This window comes from Drosophila navojoa, chromosome 2, assembly GCF_054131105.1.
Source record: "Drosophila navojoa isolate 15081-1374.11 chromosome 2, UAZ_NAV_1.0, whole genome shotgun sequence".
In the NCBI taxonomy this organism is placed as follows: domain Eukaryota; kingdom Metazoa; phylum Arthropoda; class Insecta; order Diptera; family Drosophilidae; genus Drosophila; species Drosophila navojoa.
Genome location: NC_142890.1, coordinates 4,280,848 through 4,305,468, shown reverse-complemented (window position 1 = coordinate 4,305,468; position 24,621 = coordinate 4,280,848). Strand labels below are relative to the sequence as shown.

The window sequence follows — 24,621 nt, the reverse complement described above, 5'->3', positions numbered from 1 at the left end:
TATATAGTATTTTAGTAGACAGCTATTTGTGGGTCCAGTTGTTCCCGAAACTTATATAACTACAGCATAAACCTAGATATAGAAAATACATATATACATATACATTTAAGGTTAACTCAGTAGTGAACAATATACAATATATTTGATATACGAAACTCTTATCCAGTTCTTAGTGCTTCAACAATAACAAATACAGCTAATGTTAACTCGAAGTATACGTACACGAATAGCCTCTTGAAATTGTAGAATTTGTAGTTCAGCTAAAGCAATATACACAAACAATAAAACATATTCTATTAACAAGTATACAAAATATTATAAAATATTTATGAAAATTTAAAAAAACTAGTATCAATATAAAAATATTAATAAATAATGTATACCAGTATTATATAACAGCATATTTGCATATATCTAAGTAGTGCCAATAATTTTCTAGTTCTCTAAGCGATACATGCTTATGCCCATCAACTATTTTCAATCCCAAGTCCTGGGCATAAACACGCACCTAACGAGCACATTGTAAAATGCAAAATTTTAAGCCAAGAGTACAAAAACAACAAACAAACAATTGAACCCACGAATTGGTAGCAAAACACAAACTTGTACGTAAGTAGTTTTAAGCCACTGTAAAGCAAACACTTTTCATGCGAAAAAATCCCAAGAGATCTATATAGTATATACATACGTAAGCCAAAGTCAAGGAGAACTGTGAGAAGCCTGGAAACTGAGCCCCAACGACAGCGTCGAAGTTGCCAACGTCTTCAATCAACACAAACGCACACTATGAGCAGATGATGATCATCAATCAACATTCATCAGTCATCAATCAACAATCAACAATCTATTAGCTTAGCAAGTCGCAAAAGTATTAGCCACATATATCTATATCTCTCTCTCTCTTTCACAATTGCTATATATCCTACTCATATATATACAATATGATATGTAATGAAAACCTAACCTAACCAACAATCAACAAGCACCCAAAAACCTGTCGACGAGCGCGGTAAGTCAAGAGCCATTTACATTTATCTCTACTACCTCCATAACAAGAAAATCACGTGCGTGTCTAGCCAACGTAGATACACTAACCCACACAACGTAGTGCGGCATGGAGCCATTTAGTGGGGCGCTAGTGGGGCTGCCCAGCATGTGAAGCCAAGTAAAGCATATATACATACATATATTATAAGCTTAGATCTATATAGAACTTAAGATCTAGCTGCATTGTGAGCATGCCAAAAAAATACCATATTGTGAGCCTCTTAAAGCTGCCAAACGATGCAGCAACATGCAACATAAACTCTCTACGTAACTTTTTAACATTAATTCAAATTCTTTAATCCCAAGAGCTGCACATGCAACTGCAGTACTTAAGAGAAACCCTTCAAAAATCACATATGCTCGTGTATATACAGTAATTTTGGCTTTTTTTGTCGTCAAGTTCATGCAAATGCCAATTTAACGTGCGATAAGAGTCAAATATCTGCATTAAGCCCTTGACTCAATCGAGCATTATGCACCCCCACCCCGCTCCTGCATACCTTGACGATAATCAAATCTAACGGAAATGTCTTTACAAGAACCCTAATGTGCGCTATGCGATTGCTACGTAGCACGCTAAAAGTGTGTTTTGCTTAGATGTTGACATTTGATACTCTCACTTACGGATTTAGAGGGGATGTAAACCAAGTTGGAGCAAAGTAATATTCTGAAATACAGTTTCGATAATTTTAAAAGGCAAGAAAATCATTTTTCTCTCGATTTACACAGAAAGGAGACAAAATGTTGCTCAATCGATCGAGATTTTTTATTTAAAGGGGTTTAAGCTATCGAGACTCGATATATAAGTACAACTTTGTTGGGGCTTAATAATGTAGAAATTCCTTCATATGTACAGTATAAATATCTATGTTTACTGAAGCTCTTATGTGATAGAGATATAATATTCTGTATAATGAAGGATTGACCGACTGATTAATCGACTGACAGCCCGACTGCCAGCTTGAACTACTTACGTAATTTACTTTCTTATAGCCCAGGATGATGGCTTTAAGCACTTAACTCTTCATACTACAGATATGTAGCTCTAACATTCTTTCAAAATAACATTCAATTGACCTGAAACTCAATTGATACAGCCTGAATGATTTATATATGTACACATATGTAAAACTAACAGCTTAATTAATAATGCAGTAATACAGTAATATATTTATACCTATACTAAAAGGTTTGGGGATGGAAGGAAATACACATTTCTAGCTCAGAGTACATTTGAACAACTCCGATATAACTTATTGAGCTTAAGCAAATGTGAAAAATAATGAAAAAGTTTACGTTTAAAATTTGAACATAAATGCGCTTGATTATCTATCTCTCAGACTTATCTACATGGCATCATTAATATTTTCTCAAATAGATAATCCGCTGCCACAGCGCATAGAACATCGCATATGCCTCGCTAAAACTCTTATACGCCAAGGCTTGTTCGCACACATAATATTTTTGGAGGTTTAGTTTACACAGCAATAGAGTTGTAATGAGTCATGCCACATGCAATGAAACACATTTTTACAGCCGTGTGTCGTGCGGTGTGGCATGACGTGTGGCAGGTTGACAGCCGAGCATTGGTCATGCATTTCCGTTCGAGCTCTTTGGGCAGTCGAGCAGTCGAGCAGTCGCACGTGTAAATACACAAATAACTTGGCTTTAAGTCAAATGGCAGAGTTTGTGGCACTCGGACATGCCAATTGGTAATCTACTGACAATACCAAACAACGCTTCGTATCGATATGATGTTAGTTACTGCTCGAGGCGCAACGGAAATGTCTCAATTTGCAATTTGTCAAAGTGCCGAGTCGGAGCTTGGCCACTTTGTGCCCGGAGCGAACCGTGGCTAACAGAGACAGAGACAGAGACAGAGCCAGAGCCAAATTTGCTAAATACTTTGCTCGTTTAGGCCGGGTAGTAATGTGACGAGCATATAATAATCGTAATATTCATAGGATTTGCCCCCAAGTCATGTAACACCATTAGGCAGGCTCGGGCTGCCGTTGCAGAAGGCCAAGGCGGAGACTGTGGCAGCAGGCTCTGTTAATGGAATTTAATGCTGTGCAGGCGCTTGCCACTTGGCTAAGTCTAATGAATGCAGCAGACTGTGGAACTGGAGCAGGATAAACACAAAAGAGCGAGGCTAAGGCTGTGGCAGGGATTGCAACGGCTACAGCCAGAAGGGGGCTGAGTGGAGGCTCAGACGAGGACTGAGCGCCGTTGGGGCTGCCAGGAAGCACGCACTGACACCAATACACACACACACGCACATACACGCAATGCGTGCTGCAGCTGTTTGTATGGCAAGTCACGCCCCTTGCCCCTGCCTCTGCCCCATTGCCAAGCCTAAGTGGCTGTTTGTGTGCTTATGCACATATGTATATATGTATGTGTGTTTATTTGAAAGGAATCGCCCATGGTTATGCCTAGCATTTACCTGTAATTAAAAACTCTTGCTCAGCCAAGTTCATGTGAAATTATGTTTGCCGGATGTGGACAGTAGTGGCCAAGCTATTGGCAGCATTCTATGTAAACAGAATATATAGAGGCAACTGTTGCAAGTGGCAAAAGTAATTGCGGAAGCAAACCGCAAACCGTTGAGCAGTGGAGCACCTGCGGCTCGGACAAGTCAATAAATCACAATTGCCAAAAGGAAGAACAGAAGCGAACCAACACTAGTAGGAGAAAAAATGTGAGGTGAAAGGGGGAGAGGGGCAACAAATTTTGTTGCATTTCTCATGCTGTTTGCTGACAGTTTCAAGGTTTCGTCGAGTACAAAAACTGTTTACAGTTTTTTTTTCTCGCACAGTTTCTGGTTGCGTTTGGCATAAGCTGTGCAGCTTAACTTTGCTCGCCTCTGCCATGGCGCCGCCATTTTGTTGGTCTGCCATATTTTGTTCCAGCAGCATTTCCGCTTCCGTTTCGGGCGCGCAGCGTGGCGCCGCTTTACACACTTTGAACTTTTGTAAATTATTAAGTGAAAATGAAACTGTTTGCTGTTTGCCAAGAGCTTAGAAATTTGTAAACATATTAGAGAAATTTTTGGTGTTACATTGTTGAATGTTTGATTTATATCTACGGTTAATGGGAAGAGTTTAAGTTGAGCAGCTACGTTTATCTTAACTGTTAGAGTTCATTATAGTTGGACGAAAGCTGGGAAAGATTTAATGTTTTGGTTTTTTTTTTTTTTATATATATATATATAATTTTTTTTTTCTTATTTGATAAATTATTCGTTCTAATAGAATAATGTTAAAATTATGTATGTAAACAACGCTGAATGTCTATCTCTTTTGCTAACATTATTCTCATGTTAGGTTCTGTTAATTATAACGGACATTTCTTCGGTTATGCTTTAAGTCCATATTCGGCTACCTGCGCTGCAGCGTATATGCTTATGTTATTTTCAGTCTCTAATAAACCTCTGAATCGAATAGGTTATGGGCCCAGGCAGCGAAAAGTGAAAGCTGTGCTGGTGATTGGAAAAAACATATATGAGACTCGATTAATTAGTTAAAGCGTGTGTTAAACTAATTTGTGCAAAATGAGTTCAATGTTTGCAATTGAGAAACTAGATAGTGAAAACTATAGTGCGTGGTCAGTGCAGATGAAAAGTTTGTTAATTCATTCTGACTTGTGGTCGGTGACATGTGGCCGGTTATTGAAAAATGAGAACGATACAGTGGAACAGAAAGCGTTGTTTGATAGCAAAGATGAGAAGGCTCTAGCTAGCATTTTGTTGTCTGTAAAAGCATCGCAGATAAACTGTATCAAGCATTGTGGAACCGCGAGAGAAGCTTGGATAAAATTGTCCGAGATCCACATGCCTTCGGGACCCGCGCGTAAAGTACAGTTGTTCAAGCAATTGTTATATATGAAAATGTCAGCTACAGACAGTGTACGTGAACATTTGGATAATTTTTCTAATGTCGTAGAAAAATTATATGAAATACAAGTGAAGGTGGCTGATGAAATGCTTGTAATAATATTACTAGCAAGTTTACATGAAGAGTTGGACAATTTCGTGGTCGCTATCGAAACACGGGACACATTGCCTTCATTTAGCGCTCTAAAAATCAAATTGTTGGAAGAAGGAGAGAGGCGCAACATAGGCGAAGTAGGTGAAAAGGGCGAGAATACAATTTTTTCGTCGCGTCCAACAAACGGTAAAAGGAACAAGACAAAGAAAGACCCGAAAGACGTGAAGTGTTGGCTGTGCGGGCAAAACGGGCATTTCGCGGCGAAGTGCAGATTAAGAGAGAGAAAGGTTGATAAATACAACGAAAGCGAAAAAACGACGGAAAAGAACAGTAAAACGGTTTTTTCGATGTTCTCTTTTCTTGGAAAAATCCAATTGACAAAAAATGTCTGGTGTGTGGACAGTGGTGCTACGGCTCATTTGTGCGCGGACAAATCAATGTTTATTAATATGCGTGAGCACAAAGAGAAGATAAAACTAGCAGGCGATAATTACATAGAAACTGAAGGTTGCGGGAATGTGTTGATTAAGTGGAAAAAGAAAACGATCGAATTGGCCGACGTTTTATATGTGAAAGAATTGCAATGCAATTTTATATCTGTGTCTAAAGCAACTGAAAAAGGGTTAAAAGTAATTTTTGAGAAAAACAAAGTGTTTGTTAAAGACGGTAACAATGACACTTGGCTAGTTGCAGAAAAACATAACGATTTGTTTTTATTTGAAAGTAGTATGAAAAATGTAGTTTCAGCTAATGTGAATGCAAATATGAATCAATTGGTGAAATGGCATGATCGGTTCGGTCATTTAAACTTTGATAGCCTAAACAAAATGATTAAAAAGGGCATGGTTAATGGACTTACAGCTAGTGTGTGTAATACAAATGACTTTGTGTGCGAAACGTGTGCAAAAAGCAAAATTTGCGTGAAGAAGTTTCCCAAAGTGTCAGAAAATCGCTCGACAGAATTACTAGCTTTAGTTCATACAGACATTTGTGGTCCTATGCGTACGACATCACAAGGTGGAGCGCGTTATTTTGCAACATTTATTGACGATAAATCGCGTTATATGTCGGTGTACATGCTAAAAAATAAAAGTGATGTGTTTGAGAAATTTAAGGACTTTAAAAGATTAGCTGAAAATCAAACTGGAAAACGCATAAAGGCTATAAGAAGCGACAACGGGCGTGAGTACCTGAGCGGTACATTTGAAAAATTCTTATCGAGCCATGGTATAAAGAGACAACTAACTGTTCCCCACACTCCACAACAAAATGGTGTGGCGGAACGCGCCAACAGAACACTGGTGGAGATGGCGCGAAGTATGATGGTGCATGCTGGAGTTGGTGAATCTTTATGGGGCGAGGCGATAATGACGGCTGCGTATCTACGCAATAGGGCTGAAACCGCAGCTTTGATTGGCAAAACTCCATATGAGGATTGGTATGGGAAAAAACCGAGCGTTTCTCATCTAAGAGTATTTGGTATGGAAGCCATTGTATTAAATAAAAACCATAAAAACAAGTTTTCAGCAAAAGGCGAGCAGCATATACTGGTAGGTTACTCTGAAACCGCCAAAGCTTATCGTCTGTACAACCCTGTCAAGAGAAGCGTTGCGTTATCCCGAGATGTTGTGTTTTTAGAGCACAAGTTCAGGAAAGGATTGGAGCACGACCAAGGATCATCACGTGAGTCAGATGTGCTAATCCTTGAGCCAGGGGAAAAACTTGATTGCGAGCAAAATGATGAAAGTCACGACCCTGATGAGCAGCAGCAAAGTCCAGCTATTGATAGACAGTGGCAAAGTGATAGCGAAGAAGATGCTGAGGAGGAGCAGGTGACAGGAAGAAGAGGTCCAGGGAGACCACGAATTGTTCGCACTGGGCGTTCAGGTCGTCCACGAAAAGAGTACAATGTTCTGAATGTACTAGACGCTCGAAATGTTGTTGTCCCCACATGTGTTAGTGAGGCACTTCGATCAGAACATTGTGAAGACTGGAAATCGGCGATGCAGAAGGAGTATGATAGCCTGCAAAACATTAAGACATGGAGTCTGGTCGATCTTCCCGCAGGCGAAAAGGTTATTGGTTGTAAATGGGTTTTTACCACCAAGCGTGATGAGCATGGCAACGTTCAGCGTTTTAAAGCTAGATTAGTCGCGAAAGGATGCGGACAGCAATACGGAGTTAACTACACGGAAACGTTCTCTCCAGTTGCACGTTACTCCTCAATCAGATTGGTGATTGCGTTAGCTGTCGAGCACGGGATGCACTTGCATCAGATGGATGTTTCTACAGCATACCTGAACAGCGAGCTACACGATGACGTGTATATGCGACAACCAGAGGGTTTTATCGACACTGATTATCCCAAGCGCGTACTGAAGCTGAAGAAATCGTTGTACGGCTTGAAACAGAGCGGTCGGGAGTGGAACCAAAAACTGGAGAGCACTCTTTTGGAGATTGGTTTCGTTCCATGTGCAAGTGAACCATGCATTTATACAAACAAAAACAAAGGGTATTTAAATATTATTGTTGTATATGTTGACGATCTTTTACTTGCATGTACCAGAGAAGAAGATGTGGCCCACATTAAGCAGCTCATATCAAACAAATTCGATGTGGTCGATGGTGGTGAGCTGCACTACTTTTTGGGAATGGAGATTGAGCGAAATGGAAAGACTGGTAGTCTCTCCATAGGCCATAAGCAGTACATTGATGACCTGCTGAAGGATTACGGCATGCAAGAGTGCAAGCCAAGCGCGACCCCGTTGGAAATTGGCTTCCAGACGAGGTGCGATGATGTTGACTGCGGCCAGGTGGATAAAACACGCTATCAATCGCTCATTGGTTCGTTATTGTATTTGGCGTTGACTACACGGCCAGATATAATACACTCTGTGGCTAAGCTGGCGCAGAGAAATGCAGATCCGCACAAGGAGCATGAGGTTGCAGCCAAGCGGGTATTGAGATATCTAAGAGGTACCTCACATTTGAGACTACACTATAACAAAACGGGTGTGCCTATCCACTGTTTTGTTGATGCAGACTGGGCTGGCGACAGTGACGACCGGAAGTCATTTACGGGTTGGTCATTCTACCTTGCTGGAGCAGCAGTCTCTTGGGAGTCAAAGAAGCAGAATTTAGTCGCTCTCAGTAGCACAGAAGCCGAGTACGTGGCACTTTCTACGGCAGCCAAGGAGGCGGTATATCTTAGAAAATTGATCAACGAAATGGAGCTCGGGCCAATCGCAAAGGTGCTGATTTATAGCGATAATCAGAGCGCACAATGCCTTGCTAAAGATGCAAAGTTTCATTCGCGTAGCAAGCATATTGAAATAAAGTACCATTTTGTAAGGGAAATGTACAAAAATAATGTAATATATATAAGGTACATTCCCACAGATGAAATGATATCAGATGTATTAACGAAGAATTTATGTAAAGTTAAACATGAGAAATTTACAGGAATGTTAGGGTTAAAATGATACATTTTTGTAAAGTGGACATCGCGTTGAGGAGGAGTGTTAAAATTATGTATGTAAACAACGCTGAATGTCTATCTCTTTTGCTAACATTATTCTCATGTTAGGTTCTGTTAATTATAACGGACATTTCTTCGGTTATGCTTTAAGTCCATATTCGGCTACCTGCGCTGCAGCGTATATGCTTATGTTATTTTCAGTCTCTAATAAACCTCTGAATCGAATAAATAAAAAAAAAAATTATATTTATATATAGATATAATTTATTTCTACGATTTTAAACATGTATATATAATAATAATAATTTTAAATTACAATATATTGTAGTGCTTGATTTCTATTATATTTTAATATAATTTTTATGGTTTTTTTTTTATATTATTATTACTTTAATTATTTCGACAAAGTTGTCTATAATAGATAAGCTGTTATTTTAGTCAAATGCATTGCCATAAAAAAATTAATTTTAATTTATTTATATACTCTTCAGAAAATATTTGCTTTTCTATTTTAATAAAAACATATTATTTTAGTGTCAATAAATTTTAATAAAAATGCGATCAAGTATTTATGGGAAACTTATAGAAAGAAAAAGCAAGGAAGTGCAAGAGCAGTGTTAAGCAAATAGATGCAAAGGCAGACTGTGAAATACCCTAGAGCCAACAGTATTGATAGAACATATTAAAACTCACTTAAATTAATAATAATCATCAAAATTGAGAAAATAATTTAAGATTGAGATATTTCCTTTAATTTAAAAATATAATTATAAGTCAGCTCAGTTGCCAATCACTAGCTGATAGTTACAAACGCAATATACCCCTCGATTACACTCGCTTCGCACTGTTGCTGGGTATAAATATCAAAAGCTAATAAAAATCAGAAAAAGTTTTGCTTTTCATTTGAAGTTTTTTGACTAATTGGCAACTGGGAAGAAACAAGTTCACATCAAATTTAATAAATTGGCAAATTTATTAAAGTTTCGTCTTCGGTGCGAGCGAACAAAGAGGTCTTAAAGTGAAGCCTGGCATAAGGAGAAGAGCACTGGCAAATGCTGCTCATAATTAACTTTTGTCAACTCTGCCGTTTGTGCTCGCACTTTACACTCGAGCTTTGCAGCTGCTGACAGTCCGCAAGACAACGGCTTTTGCCAGTGTGACCAATGTCACAAATCATAATTTTAAATATGTATAGAGTGCATATAGTGAGTGGCTGCTGTGCTGCCAGAGCAACAAATCACTCGAGTAAATGGACTGACAGCTCCTTAGCAGGAGGCAGCACTGTAAGTCTTCCATGGAGCGCAACTCTTCCACCTGCAGCAGATGCGACGCTTGATTTACTGTTGATTACAATTTATTTACGCTTCAGTTTGGGGCCGGGGCTCGCTCTGTTTGGATTATAAATATTTGAGTGCCTTCATTTGATATGCATATTCAATTGCTCTAATATGGTATATTATGTGGGTGTTTGTTTTGGCTCTCGTCCGCAAGTGCAATTGTTTAATTAAATGGAAAATAGCTGCTCATTAAGCCCGTTTGGCTAGGCGTATGCATGCCTTGGCCCTGGGTTAGCAATGCTTGCTTGCATTGGTAATTTAATTACATTATTTATTATACGCCCCGTGGGCCAGTTAAAAGACTTTGCACTCGACTTGCTGCCGGCAATTATGATTTGTGCAGCATTCACGTTACGTATACGCACGGTGGCCGGGACTGGGCCTGGACAGGGGCCTGGGCATGCCATGCACGCCCTTTAGCTGGCAATTTGGGTCACTTAGCGTCGAAGTGCAGCTCAGATTCGAGAATGTAATTTGCGTTCGGCGTTATTAAATTGCCAGACAAAATGCGCAACGTCTCGACAATGGTAAAAACACAACGATCACCATTTACACAGTCGCACATATGTACGCATATATGTATATATGCATTCATATTGCTTGAGGGAGACAGACAGCCAGGCTGGGGACTCGCCTCTCTCTCTCTCTCGCTCTCTGACTGTTGCATATTTCATTAAAAGTATTGCGTGTAGTCAAGACCTGCTGGCTGAGAGCTTGGCAACGTCTGAGTCCCAGGCCCTTATATAATAGTGCAGTGCGTTACACACGCACACACACACACGCACACATATGCGTAACACTTAAGCACTAGAACTGGTTCGGCTCGTTGCGTGCGTGGGCCTCTTCTGGAACTGTGCGTCATTTGCGCCCGCCGAGTTCGAGATTTGTGCGTTAGCATAAGTTGAAAATGTGAAAAGTGAAACTTTTTCTATGCACGCACTTCTCACATCCACACCTGCAGCTCCAGCATGTAAGCTTTGGTTATGTCGCTGAAGTGCGTCGGGCTTGGGTTTGGCTTTTCTTTTTAATTAATGCGTTAAGCATAATTTTTTTTATTTTTCATTTTATTGAAGGATTATGTATTGAGTGTTTCAATTAAAATTGTAAATTACATTTTTCGTCTGCAACGTCGCGTAAAATTGCGTGCGCTGAAAGCACTTCCTGGCCATACTAGAAATTTTGTTCTATTTTGCCTTTAGAATTTAAAAAAATGCGTTGCCTACTTTTGTGCGCCGCTTGAAACTGCAGCAGCGCCAGCTTAAAAGTATGCAATGGCATGTATGTGGCAGGTGGCAAAGCTGACATTGACAGCAGAGGCAGAAGCAGAGCCGTAAGAGACCTACTAAGTAGTAAAAACGCAAATATTTATGTACATACTTACATATAGCAGTATATCTATATATATATAACAATACTTACGTGTAAGAGCGTATACTATGCATATTTTTAATATAATCTAATTAACTTGTGACACTTTGCTTTGCTTGAACTACTGTGCCAGAAAGGCAGCGCCAGACGCTCATAAAAAAGGCATGCAAAAGAAATAGCGATAAGGTATAAGGCACTACGAATGCACTAAAAATTATTATTATGCATGAAATGGAGATAACAATTTTTGTAATCAATTCTGTTTGATTTATTACTCGAGATCATTGTATATATAACAATTGTCAAATATACATTAATTAACAAAAATTTTTTTGTATAAAACGTTAATAGATAATCAAAGATAATCTTTTGTTTATTAGCATATATTTGCTCTGATTTTTCATCAAGTAATATGGGTCAGATTCAAATTAAAATATTGATGTAAATATAGCCAATATTTTAATGCTGTGTTCATTTATTATTGATTTATTTTTTATTATTTAAAAATATAATTAATTGAAAAAGATTTATTTACATTTACAATTTACAATTTTCAAAAATTTATTAAAATGTGAATATGTTATATAATTTTTGTATTTATTTATTTTAAATATCTTTCATATTAAATATATTAATAAATAATATAATTAATTTTAAGAACATTATTTTAGTTAAACAAATTTTATTATTTAACCATTATTTTGTATTGATATATAATAAAATAAATAAAAATATTTGCATCTTTTTATATCTATTCTCTATAGCTATATTATTTGTAACTCCAATTCTAATTATTTAAAAAAAAATATATAAAAAAAATTAAATATAATTAAAAAATATAATTTTATGTTCATTATTTCATAATTGCCATTTAATATAATAAACAAAAATATATTTTTTTTATAAATAAAGCTTATTTTCGTTTATTTTGTCTATTCTTGTCTATTATTATTAATAAAGCCTATTTTAATTTATTTTTATAAAATAAATTTTAATTAAAATATATAATTATATGCTCATTATTTCATATTGGACTTGAAATAAAAGAAATAAAAATATTTTTAATATATAGAGCTCACGTTCGTTTGTTTTGTCTATAAGTATTTCATCTTAACTATTTTATTTTCATGCAAAATATGTCAACACGTAATCAATGGACTCCTCCTGGAAGTGCATCTCGCAGACCTTACCTTAAAGCGGCTTTTAGTAATTTTTAAACATTTTGCATTCTCTTCACTAGTGCACTTTGCATTTTGCTTTTATTTTTGGCTCTGCACTTTGTGTGTCAGAAGCAAAACGCATCGGGCCTAACCTTCAGCGTGGCGTTACAGTTACCTGGTTTTCGCCTGGTTCACCATTTTACCATTTTACCCTTTGGCTGCTAGTTATGTGTATATGGCTGTATTATTTTGCCTCTTGGCCAGCAGCAGTTGGCTTGAACAGTTTCAGTAAATGGCAAAACGTCGCGACTGTAAAATCGCAGCTGACCAAAAATCGAAAGATAAATTGACGTGTGAGTAGTTAATAGAGATGTGGTTGGATAGAGAATAAATCTATTTATATATATGTATATAGTTAATTGTTTAATTGATAGACAGTTAAATGCCCATCAAGCGCCATTAGGCAGCAAAGGCACAATAATGTCAAGCTTGGCCAAACCATTTTTGGTCAACTAAGTGCGGCCGAGGACAATGCAAATTTCTCGAGCAAATTCCATCGCCAGAGACATTGGCATTGCCCAGTTTGGCACCGACCGGGGTCTGGTGGCCAATGAAGCTATTATTTGTGGGGCCTGGCAAACACAATTGCCGAAGCTGTCTCCGCTGTAGGTGTCACTTACCCGAGGGGCCTCATAGGGTGCAGGCAGCAGAAATTGGAGTTGAAGTTGGAGTTGGAGTCGGAGTCGGCCGCTTGTTGTCTTTCAGTTGTCTGTTGGCCCCGTTGGAATTACAGGAGCACTTTTCGCAATTAGCTGAGCTGAAATTACCTGCCTCAGCGTATGCACCGGACACTTGTATCTCTGCACAATTGTTGTTGCATGCAACAATTTAGATTAGCCTCCGACTTGGCCATAGCAACGTCAATTGTTCTTGTCTGCTCCATAAAAATGCATTCCTGACGGAAGACCAGCCAAAGCAGCAGCAGCGGCAGTCGTCGTCGTCGTCGTCGTTGTCGTCGTCTTCAATTTTTTCGCTTCTAATCTAAATGTTTAGCCTAGACATTTGATGGCCAACATGCGCCGTTTGCCGTTTGCCGTCACAAGAGCTGAGTGGCAGCTTCAGCTCTGCTGTCAATCGTTGTCTTCTTCTTCTTGGCTCCGCCTCAACGGCTGCCTAGCGGGCAGCAGCAGCACAAACGGTGGCACTTTACAGTTGCACTTGCGGATTGAATTGCCGCCGCAGTGTGCAATTATTGTAATCCATTCGGCCTGCTGCCTTAACAACACCAAAGACCAGCCAAGTTGTGGGCGTATATATATATATATATATGTATATCTACTCTAGCTATTTGCCGCATTAACCCAATGACCTTGTTAAACGCTCGTGGTGGGCGACTGATTGATGCGGCACGTTTCTGCCTCACTTGGCGGCTGTTGGCGGCACTTCCTGCCGGCAACCGGTTGCTCGCCAAATTCGACAGCCAGGAAAAATCAATCGCGAAAATCTTATCATTAAAACATCAAAAGCCAGCAACAGCAACTGCAACAGGCACAGCATGTAAACGCTGCCAGGCAGCAACTTAATTCCAGCGGCCAGGCGGCAGGCAGACGACGCTTGCAACACACAGCTGCAAAGCATCTCAGCGGCAATCAACGGCAGACAATCAAATGGCCAGGATAAAATCTACAGGTGCCGGCCAGTCAGCCAGCCAGTCAGTCAGTCACTCAGTCAGTCTCACTGTCTGTCCGTCTGTCCGTCCATCTGTCCGTCTGTCTGCTGTCGTGTTGCAGCAACTTTTCCATCAAATGCTGCCAACCGGTTTCAATGATTTCTTCGAAAAAAAGAATACTGCATTCATTCGAACCACGAGCTGCAGAGCTATAGATGATGAGCAGGATTAGCCGACGCATTGACAACCATCTCCATTTCCACAGCCAGCCCCGATTCCGACTCCAGCCTGTCTGAGTGACATGCAGAAATTATGTTTTGCCACATTGCAGACTTATAGGAGATGCCTCTAGCTACTTAACGCCCCGTTGCATTCGTCTCCTGCAAAGCGCTAATCAGTGTCACCTGTAATTAGTGGCAAAGCACTCTGTGGCATGGCGCTGTGCGAGAGTCATGGAAAATGCCTCCAACTGCTGTCGATTATAATCATAATGTGATTAACATGATAATTATTATTATGAATATTGGAAATTGAAATCACTCAATGATAGACAGTAATATGCCACATAATCAAAGAGTAGAATAGAAAACTATCGAAACTGACTAACTAACTAACTAATTCTTAATGGGAAGATGGCATAGTATGATTAAAATTGATTTATATAATAAAATTAATTCACATGCCAATAACTTAATATGAACTCTGACTGCTGATTATATTGAATAGCTCTAAGATAACTAGAGCAAAGAATTTAATCAAAATTATTTAAAAATTTAAAGAAAAAAAGAATTAAAAAAAAATTTAATTGAGGAAAAAAAGAAATTATTCAAAATTATTTTAAAAATTAAAGAAAGAAGGATAGAATTCATAATATTTTTTTATACCCTGAACCCATTGAAATTGAGAAATCAGGGCATAATGGTTTTTAATTAACAAAAGAAATAATTAATAAAAAATTATTTTACAAATTATAGAAACAAAGAAAGAATTTCTTAAAAATTATTTGAAAAAATTTAAAATAAATAAATACAATAAATAAATAATTCAAAGAATTTCTTAAAAAATTATTTGAAAAAATTCAAAATAAATAAACACAATAAATAAATTTCAAATCATGTGCTTAGCTGCTCACCCCACTCTTTGTAACATTTTCAATTTTATTTACACCCTGAACCCATTGCAAATCTTTAATCAGGTTATGTACTTCATATGCTACATATTCCAGCGAGAATCATCTTCATTAATAGCCCAATAAATCAGCGGGAAAACGTTTCGCCTGTTGCATGCGCCGCAGCAGACAACAGAAAGCCAAAAAATTGATTCGCCTAATAACTTCATTAAGATTGAATGGCCAGCGATTTGTTGACTGTTATATATAACAGCTGGTTGCATGGCTGCACGCCTCGCCCGCTCCCCTCTCACTGCAGTCTGTTGCCTGCTCGAGGTCAAAGACAAGCGTTGGCAGCGTTTTACAGTTTTGTTTTCGCTTCTAAGCTACAAAACCGTTGCTTGCTGCACCTGCAACAGCAGCAACATCAGCAGCAGCAGCAACAGCAGCATCCACTGGCGCATCATTGACTGCAATAGCAAAAGATGCTGCCTGCAATAAATCTCAATTTAAATGGCGCCCCAGCATGCGTGGCCAAAACGGTGCTTGGTGCTTGGTGCTTGGCCTTCCACTGGTTTTCCTTCAGCTTTTCGCTTGCTTTCTTTCCCTCTAGCTGTCTATCGTGGTGCCTCTCTCTACCCCTTCTCCCTCTCTTTGTCTCTCTCTCTCTCTCTCTCTCTCTTTCTATCGCGCTCATTTGTAGCAGCGCGCGTCAAATTTGTTGCCGAACCAGTTAAAACTCTGCAGCCGCAGCCGCAGCTGCTGCAATTGCTGCTATCTGGGCGGCAGCAACAGGCAGCACATTCGAACTGTACTCGCCGTGTCCGTTGAATTTCGAATTGCGATTTACTGTGCCAAAGCGCGATCATTATCCTAACGCAATTTATGCGCGCTCCAGCCGCGCCCCACGCCCAAACTAATTGCAGGCAACGGATTGCATTGTTAGCTGCCTCAGCAGTGCAACAGTAGCTGCCAGCAGCAGCAACAACAACAATGACTGTCGGTAATGGCGATAATCATTATAAAAATCGAACGCTGTTCGATAACAACAACAACAACAACAGCTACAACGAGAGCAGCCCAACAGGTTCTGCACGCGTCATCAAGAGACATCGAACCACTTCGCCTAGCATTAGCAGGCAATCTTAGGTCTTTGTCTTCCTGCCATCAACAAGATCGTTTCACAGCGACATTGAGCCCGGCCCCAAGCTCGGCCCCAAGCCCGGCCGCCAGCCTGGCCCAGACCCAGGCCGAGCTGGGATCGCGCATAGCGCGCGGCATTAACATTGCCATCAACGGATTTGTCGGTCTTTATCAATTACGCTGGCTTGCATTCTGTATTCTGTATTCTGTACTCTCTGTACTCTCTATTCTGCATTCTGTATTCTGTATTCTGCATTCGACATTTGCCACATTTACAGCAAGTGGCATCCACATCGACATTGGCATCTGCTCCTGCTCCAGCTTCAATCTAACTGTATTCCGCTGCTTGGCCAACAGCTGACAGCTTAGCCAACAGCCGGGCCAAGAGATGCGCCATCAAGATTTATGCGGCCAATTTGAAGATTGCTTCAGCTAGATTCCAAGCTTCATTTCAATTATGATGAGCCGGAGAGCAGCGAGCAAATACTGTTCCATATATAATATATAAAGAGAATACTAGATTATATGAATTTGATTAGGATGAGCTGGAGAGCAGAGAACAAATACTGTTCCATTTATCATATAAAGATAATACCCTTAACAGAGTCTTTCGATCTACTTTTTCTCATATTTCGTGCTACATTTTTCTTCTTGGCCATTTTACAAATGACTTTTCAGCACAAACTTCACTCTATATTTGATTTACTATCTGTTTGCTGTCAATGCCGCCACAATACAAATGATTTTTATGACCTTTATTTCAGTAAATCCATTTTGCATGACAGTTACATTAACCTGAATCAGCTCAACAGCTTCAGATGCAAACACGCAGCAAAAATATTGCTTAAAATTCATTCTTACAACTGAGGGAATGTATTATAACTGCTGGGATATTATCATGTGAAGATTTATTTATGGAAGTTGTCTTGAAATTAGAAATCAAGCTGGAAATATGCCCAAAAGTTTTAATGTTTTTAGGTTTTACATGTTTTTCTTTCATCCCAATTCCTTCCTTTATAGATATATAGATTATCAACTCTAGATAAAATTTAGAATAGTATATTGAGAGCTTGACTTAAGGTGTTTTACTTATAAAGCGATTCTCTGTTATATTTGAACTCTTTTATAGTTCCATTGATGTTTAAGTGTAAACTAAATTTGCTTAAGACTGAAAAATGAATTAAAAAAAAATAAATAAATATCAGAATCGAAAATCGAAGCTGAAATATTTATTTTAGCTTCATTCCAAATCTTAGCCAATTATATTTATTTGAGATTCCTTAAGATAACTATGCTCGCCGGGTGTTCCTCTAAGAGAGAGGGCTCACTGTATTAGCTCCCAGTCGCACACTGTCTTTAGCAGTAATCAAATACAGTTAACTTTTTCAAGGACATATAACGGCCAGCCAGGTGACAGCAGCAACAGAGCGCTGTTAGCGGTAAAACCACACACACACACACACATGACAAGAACAAGTGCAAATAATGGAAGAAAAAGAATGAGCAAGAGACTATCGTACATTTACTTTGGCCAATGCCAGACGACAGCCCAGCAGATAACTCACTTTATAAGATGCAACAGGCAACAACGAGTCGATGCCCAGCCAAAAGAAACGTAACAAACATAACAGGGAACAACAATAACGAGTACAAGCGGCGTTGATAGCTGGCCGATAACAGGCAACAACAGCAACAGCAACAGCAACCTCAACAACAACAACAACAGCATGAGCAACAACAATAAACAGGGTTAGCAAAAATCGAGGAATTTTCAAGTGGATTACCCAGTTTTATTTTATTTTTTTGCTCATTGCAAATGCAATGTGAAAATAAATAAACTTGTGGCATGATTGGCTGTGCATGATTAGTCACATGCTGAAAGGAGAGTGGTAGAGCGAGAGAGCGAGAGAGAGAGAGGTGCAGATGGAGCGAGATGGAGGCTAGCTGGGGCTAGCTGTTGTGCTTAATAGAATTGATATAAACAAGGCCGGTCGTAAGATACACGAAAGATAGGCAGCATCAGCAGCAACAGCAACTGCAGCAGCAGCAGCAGCAGCAGCAACAACAGTTATTGTAACAATAAAATTAGCTAACGATATGGAAGGCAAGGCAGAAGCAGGCAACAATAACGGCACACTAAGTCGCAGCGAACAGGAACAGGTGGCAAACGTGGCACGATGAACGGCAAATGCTGCTGCTGCTGCAGTTGCTGCTGCAGTTGCAGTTGCAGTTGCTGCTGCATGTAAATCATATTCGTGGTCTCTTTGTCTTTGCCTTTTTTCCCTCTTGCTGGCTTCTTTTATTTTATTGCATTTTATTTGGCATTCAATATCTTCAGGAGGAAGTCCCACAGAGTCTCAGGACAATTGGTAATTGCCTTTACCTGTTGCCACATCGCCTCAGCTCAGCTGTGCATTTATTGATTGTCTGCTTCACGCTTTTCATGTTCGCCCAACAATCTCTGCACTGGCCAGGCAGCCCCTTCTCCTGCCCATTCACTTCCTCGTTCCTTTATCTTTGACTTCGGCCACACACTTTATTGGCCTGCTCTCAATTCATGGCCATTTCGAGTGCCTGCCCCAAATATGAATTTATTAACTCTGGCCAACTGCTGTAAATAAAATGGCCGTAATTAAAATGTCTTTAATGGCCTTTTGTCTTCTGGCTGTGTGGCAATATTTGTTATGTGCTTAACGGGGCGTATGCGTAATTATGTAACTGGCTTGAAGTCGTCATGTAAATCTTAACTTAACTGCCGGAAGGCCAATGAAAGTCTTTATACATTTAAGAGACTTAAATGAAAATTGCATGGGAGACTTCATAGATATTTGTCGGAAATTCGAACATAAGTTAATAGCAATATGAGAAATTTTAAGAATAAGAAAAAAGGTATTTACAAATTGAGAAAAATAAAGCGAAATTTTAGGCCAAAACTTTTTGGACATTTGAGAAAAAGGAGAATGATTCAGGTTTATGAGCACACATTATTATTATAGTATTATTATTCCCAATTTTTAATCAATTAACTAAGACAGAGGCTTAACCATGATCACTTCCTTTTAGCATTTATCAGAATTTTACATTCGCTTTTTTATATATTTTCAAACGATACTCTTGGCCAAAAATTACAATATTGCATTAAACTTTTTGAGTAAATAATTCAAATTAGTTTCTGAACTTCTGGATAATCACAAGTTTAAATTTAAAAAAAAAAATAAAAAACCTATTATATTTTATTTATTTACATTATATTTTTATTTATTTTTAAATTTATATATTTTTTTTTAATTTATTCATTTGTTATTTTTTATATATTTATTATTTTTATAAAGATTATAAAATTATATATCTTATTAATATTTAAAAAAAAAAAAATAAAACTACGATGTTTCATTTATTTATATTATATTTATATTTATTTTGAATTTATATATTTTAAAAAAAAATTTATTTTATTTATTATAAATATTTTAAAATTATAAATCTTATTAGTATTAAAATAAAATATCTTGCCAAGTTTTTTTATATCTCAACAACAAGCAGTCAGCTAAAACATTTGCTATTATTAATTGAATATATTTAAATAATTTCCAACATCATCCATCATAACTAATGAAAAGCAGCGAGCGAGAACAACAAGCAGAGACAACAGAAACAGAAAAAAAAATCAATTTACATAAAAAATGCATACGCCATGGCGCCCAGTCAAGAGGCAGCAATCGAGGCAGAGAAGAGTGGGGGGAAGAAGAATGAGACAGAGAAAGAGTTAAAGTCAGAGGCGAAGCAGCAAAAGAAGTGCATCCCGGTGCATTTTTGTTGCAGGCCAGTCAGCTGGCCATTGAGGCGGCAAATGCGATGCGTGCGCCATTAGAAAGAGCCGATGGGCAAGCAGGCAGGCAGGCAGACAGAGGGGGTAGAAGGGGCAGCGTTGGCTCCTCTCTCTGGATGGGTTTACGTGGCTCGATACCGTTAGCAGTACCCACAGCATGCAGCAACTGGGAGTTGAAGTTTCATTGATGGCCAGCCCGTCCGGTGCGATGCGGGCCAACTCAATCAGCCAGACAGTTAGGGAACGCAGTTGGCGACTTCGCTGGCATCGCTGGCAATTGCAACAGCAATTGCAATTGCAGCCGCCCAATGGGACGCCCCAAGGATCAATGGCAGGTTTGTTCCGTTATTGGCCGCTTGACTGTTGTGTAATGCATGTTAATTTCATTTACTGGCTAAATTATTGTTATTATTAGCCAAAGACTGTAAAGCAAGTTATGGCAGGCGGCCGAGCGAACGGTGCTGAGCCAACGGAAAAGGGGCAACAAGTTGTCAAGCCCGACTTGTTTTGGGTGGGGGCAAGGGGAACCTTTTGATAAGTTATGGCCAAACAGATGGATAAGGTTTATTTCTGTCATCTAAATGAAATTGATTATACACAAGGTATTGTTTCTAGTGTGAAAAAAGGGAGGGTTGTCTGTATATATTTAATTGAATAATTTAATAAAAACGTGAATATGGATAGGGATAAGAATATGGATAAATATACATTTAGCTTCACTTTCTATGCAAAAACCTGGTAGAAATATGAATATGGATTTAAGGATATGGATTCGGATAAATATAAAGCAAACTCCCTTTAGCTTTCTTTAAGAAAGATTTTGAAATTGAAGAATATGCATATGAATACGGATAGAGATATAATAGATGCATGCTGAAACTGAAGGTTATAAATGGACATGAATTTAGATGCGGATAGAGATGTGAATGTTAATATGGATAAGGATATGAACTGGAAGATAGGTATAAGAAAATTAATATGGATATGAATGTGATATGGATATTCATAAGAATATGTATATTAATATGGATATGGATAAGGACATAATTTTGGTAGGGATAAGGATATGAATATTCATACGGATATGGATGGGTAGAAGGATATGAACATTAATATGATATATGAATAGGGATAAGGATATGAACATTAATATGGGTATGGATAAACATATGATATAGATAGGGATAACGATACGAATATTATTATGGATAAAGATATGAAACTAATGATAGATACATATGTATAAGAAAATGTATATGAACATGGATATGATATGAGTAGAGATGTATATATATATATATATATATAACTAACTGTTAAACTTTACCTCATATAGAAGACAAATGGGGTATGAATATGAAGAAAAAGAAGAACGGTTTAACATGTGGATACATATATTAATCCATGTCCGTTTTTGTATTAAACAGCACATATATGCCATCTTCTAATGCTTAGTATTTGCTATTAATCTACTTAATTGATGGGCATTAGGCCGGTAGCATTGCCTTTATATTGTTTATAATTAGTTTGTTGATTTATTTGGCCCACTAAACGTGTTTTTTGTTTCGCTCGTTTTGGGCAGCCGAAACACCTGCGAGCCAATAAGCCCGATAGATACTTACTTTTAATTGAAAGCCGCAGTCGATGGCGCGATTAGCGTGCAACAAATTGCACAGATTTATTACGCGCCGTGGCAGCGCAGCGCAGCGACTGTGTGCAACGGCGGCTTATCAAGCGGCTCTTGCCAATTTTGGCAACAGCAGCCGAAGCAGCACCGAAGCAACAACAACAACAACAACAACAACAGTGGCTGTGTTATGAATTATTGGACGCTTTTGACTGCCGCCGCACGGCGTGCTACCAAATTTGTGCGCCATGCTGGCCGGAGGACCTGCATTCGCAGCTGATGTTGGCGACAACAGCACCACCAACAGCAGCAGCAGCAGCAGCAGCGACTGCAGCAGGAGGCGGCTGCAGCAATTTGTCAGCAGAGCCGCAACGTGTCTGGGTTTTAGTTTGGGTTTTAGTTTGGGCAGTTGGCAAAGCCAATGCCAAATATGGCCCGTCCACAGCAAATGCCGCGTCTCTCGCTGTGGCCAGCTGCCCCATGTTGCCAGTTGTTGGCTGGCCTATTGCCTGTTGCTGTTGCCTGTTGCTGTTGCTGTTGCACTTGCGCATGCGCATTTATCGTTTACGTTATTTGTTGCCGCTAGTTTTCCAGTTAGCCTCAGTTAGCTGTGCTGCATTTTGCTCAAAGTGAAAGATTTACGCGGCCTCGGCCTGCACTTGGTGTCCCCCCCTCGCCGCACTCCTCACAGCACCGCCCTGACTGGTCTGCTGCTGGTGGTGCACTGTGCTGCTTTGTGGTGCTGTGCTGCGCATGCGTGCCGTTATGGTTTATTTAATGCGTTTTGAAAGTGCATTTTCATGTTCGATGAGATTGATGAGAAAATTTGATTTATTTTTTCTACGTATCGCTCATAATATTCTGGCATCTCGCTCGCTCGCTCGCTCACTCTCGGGCTCGCCGCGTATTGGCCTGGTCAATGGCCATTGGGCCATCGCTTGTCAGTTACACTTGCAGGTTGCGGCATTTTGTCAGAGGGACAGTTAGAAAAGGCCGCCTCGCAGATCGGCATGCGGCCTGGCATTCACTGCCATAAATGGCCGTCCATGGGAAATGTGATGAAGTATTTTCTGAGGCCCCTCTCACTCTCTGCCTCGCTCTGCTCTCTATCATTCTTCGTACTGCCTGGGAAATCGTAGCGTTTGCTGTGCTTTGAATGCCAAAGTTGGGATTGGCATTGACATTGGCGTTTGCCAGAATGAAAATAAAAAAAATTGTTTACCTTTTAGATATCCGACAGAACGTTACTTTAATCATTCTCTGCAAGCCAAAAATATCAATTAGTTACAGGAATTTTGGAAATGAGCATTTAGATTATATACATTGTTAGTAGACTGTCTTTTATTCATGTGATTTTTTTTTAATGCTCAAGGATTTCAGTTTTCTATTGATATGGTTAGTCAGGGCATATTGGGTTAATTTTTATTATAAAAAAATGATATATTATTGTAAATGATATATTATTGTAAATGGCTTGCTCTAATTCATATAAATTAGTTTATATTGTATTTATATAATATATATGATTTAAATAATTCTACAACATCTACTCATCTATGCATTCCCATTAAGACGATTATTCAGGGTATATTGTTTTTTTTTTTTTTGTTTTTTCATATAAAAAACTATTTTAGATCATTGAGCTGACCTTTATTCATATAAATTATTATGTATTATATTAAATATATTTTTATAATATATCACATAAATAATACTACAAAATACTTATGTTATACTTTTCTTACGAGTGTGAATATGAATGAATTCTTAACTATTCTATCTATTCTATCCCTCACAAGATGATCATATTTAAAGTGTTATCATACGATCTTAAGTCAGAATACCAACGACTCTCGCCTTATTTCTATCCAAATAATTTTTTAAAATTAAATACACATATATACATATATATATATAGCTCCATTAGCCCCTAGTTGCAGCCTGGTTGCACTACTCTCACAATTTAAGGAAACTTTTCGTCGCCCATAAATCGACGGGCACTTAATGCGGATCGTTAAGGCCTTCGAGGCTGCATTACGCCCAGAACATTGGCAATTGGCCGTTCGGCGACTTTGTTGCCGATATTAGTTACGTTGGCCAATTAATTACATTGATCATAAAAAATACATACATTTCTAAGCGCATTGATAACGGAGATAAAGCCCAGTGCAACGGCGCATAAAATTGAGACTCGCTGCGATCGTCGCCTCGCCTCGCCCCGCCAGCCCCTGACGCAGACGTTGACGATATCAATAAACGCATCGTTAAATGTTGTTGTAGCTGTTGTTGTTGCTGGGTGGATCGTTATAACTGTGCTGCATGGCAGCTGCTCGCAACGGAGGTGGAGCATCTCTGCGGCAGCGGCAACAGCAGCGCCAGCATCTGCATCAGATTGGCTGGCAACGTGTCGCCTCATTTGCTGTCTGTCGCAACTTGCATAATGTTTATTAATGCGCAAATTTTTACGACGCCTGTCCCCCTTTAACGATGCCTTTTAACGATTGTGGGGCCCACGAGGAGACGGCCCAACCGATGGCCATTCAATAAGTGCCAGTTGCAGTTGCAGTTGCAGTTGCTGGCATGCAACAATCGCTTTTAGGCCTTAACTGCATTTTTATGGCCCATAGATGTGGCCGGCCGTTGCCAGTTAGCTGCTGCTGCTGCCGCCGCTGCTTACCGTTCTTTTTGCAACAATTTAAATTGCAACAATTTACAATTAGCCACGTTTGTGCTCCATTTTGTTGTCGTCGTCGTCGTCGTCGTGTTGGCCATCTAACGGTCAACATGTGATCTCCTCCTTAAGTACCATAATGCCGTGAAATTAAATTAGCCAGCTTTGCCATTTTTTCCCACTCTTTCTCTTGGC

At 39.0% G+C, this 24,621-nt stretch overlaps 1 protein-coding gene across 3 annotated transcripts in view; it reads left to right on the top strand.

Annotated features, from left to right (window-relative positions):
• The window catches only part of LOC108659345 (sex determination protein fruitless), a 169,866-nt gene that overhangs the window by 34,073 nt on the left and 111,172 nt on the right, over window positions 1-24,621 (top strand). The window lies entirely within an intron of this gene.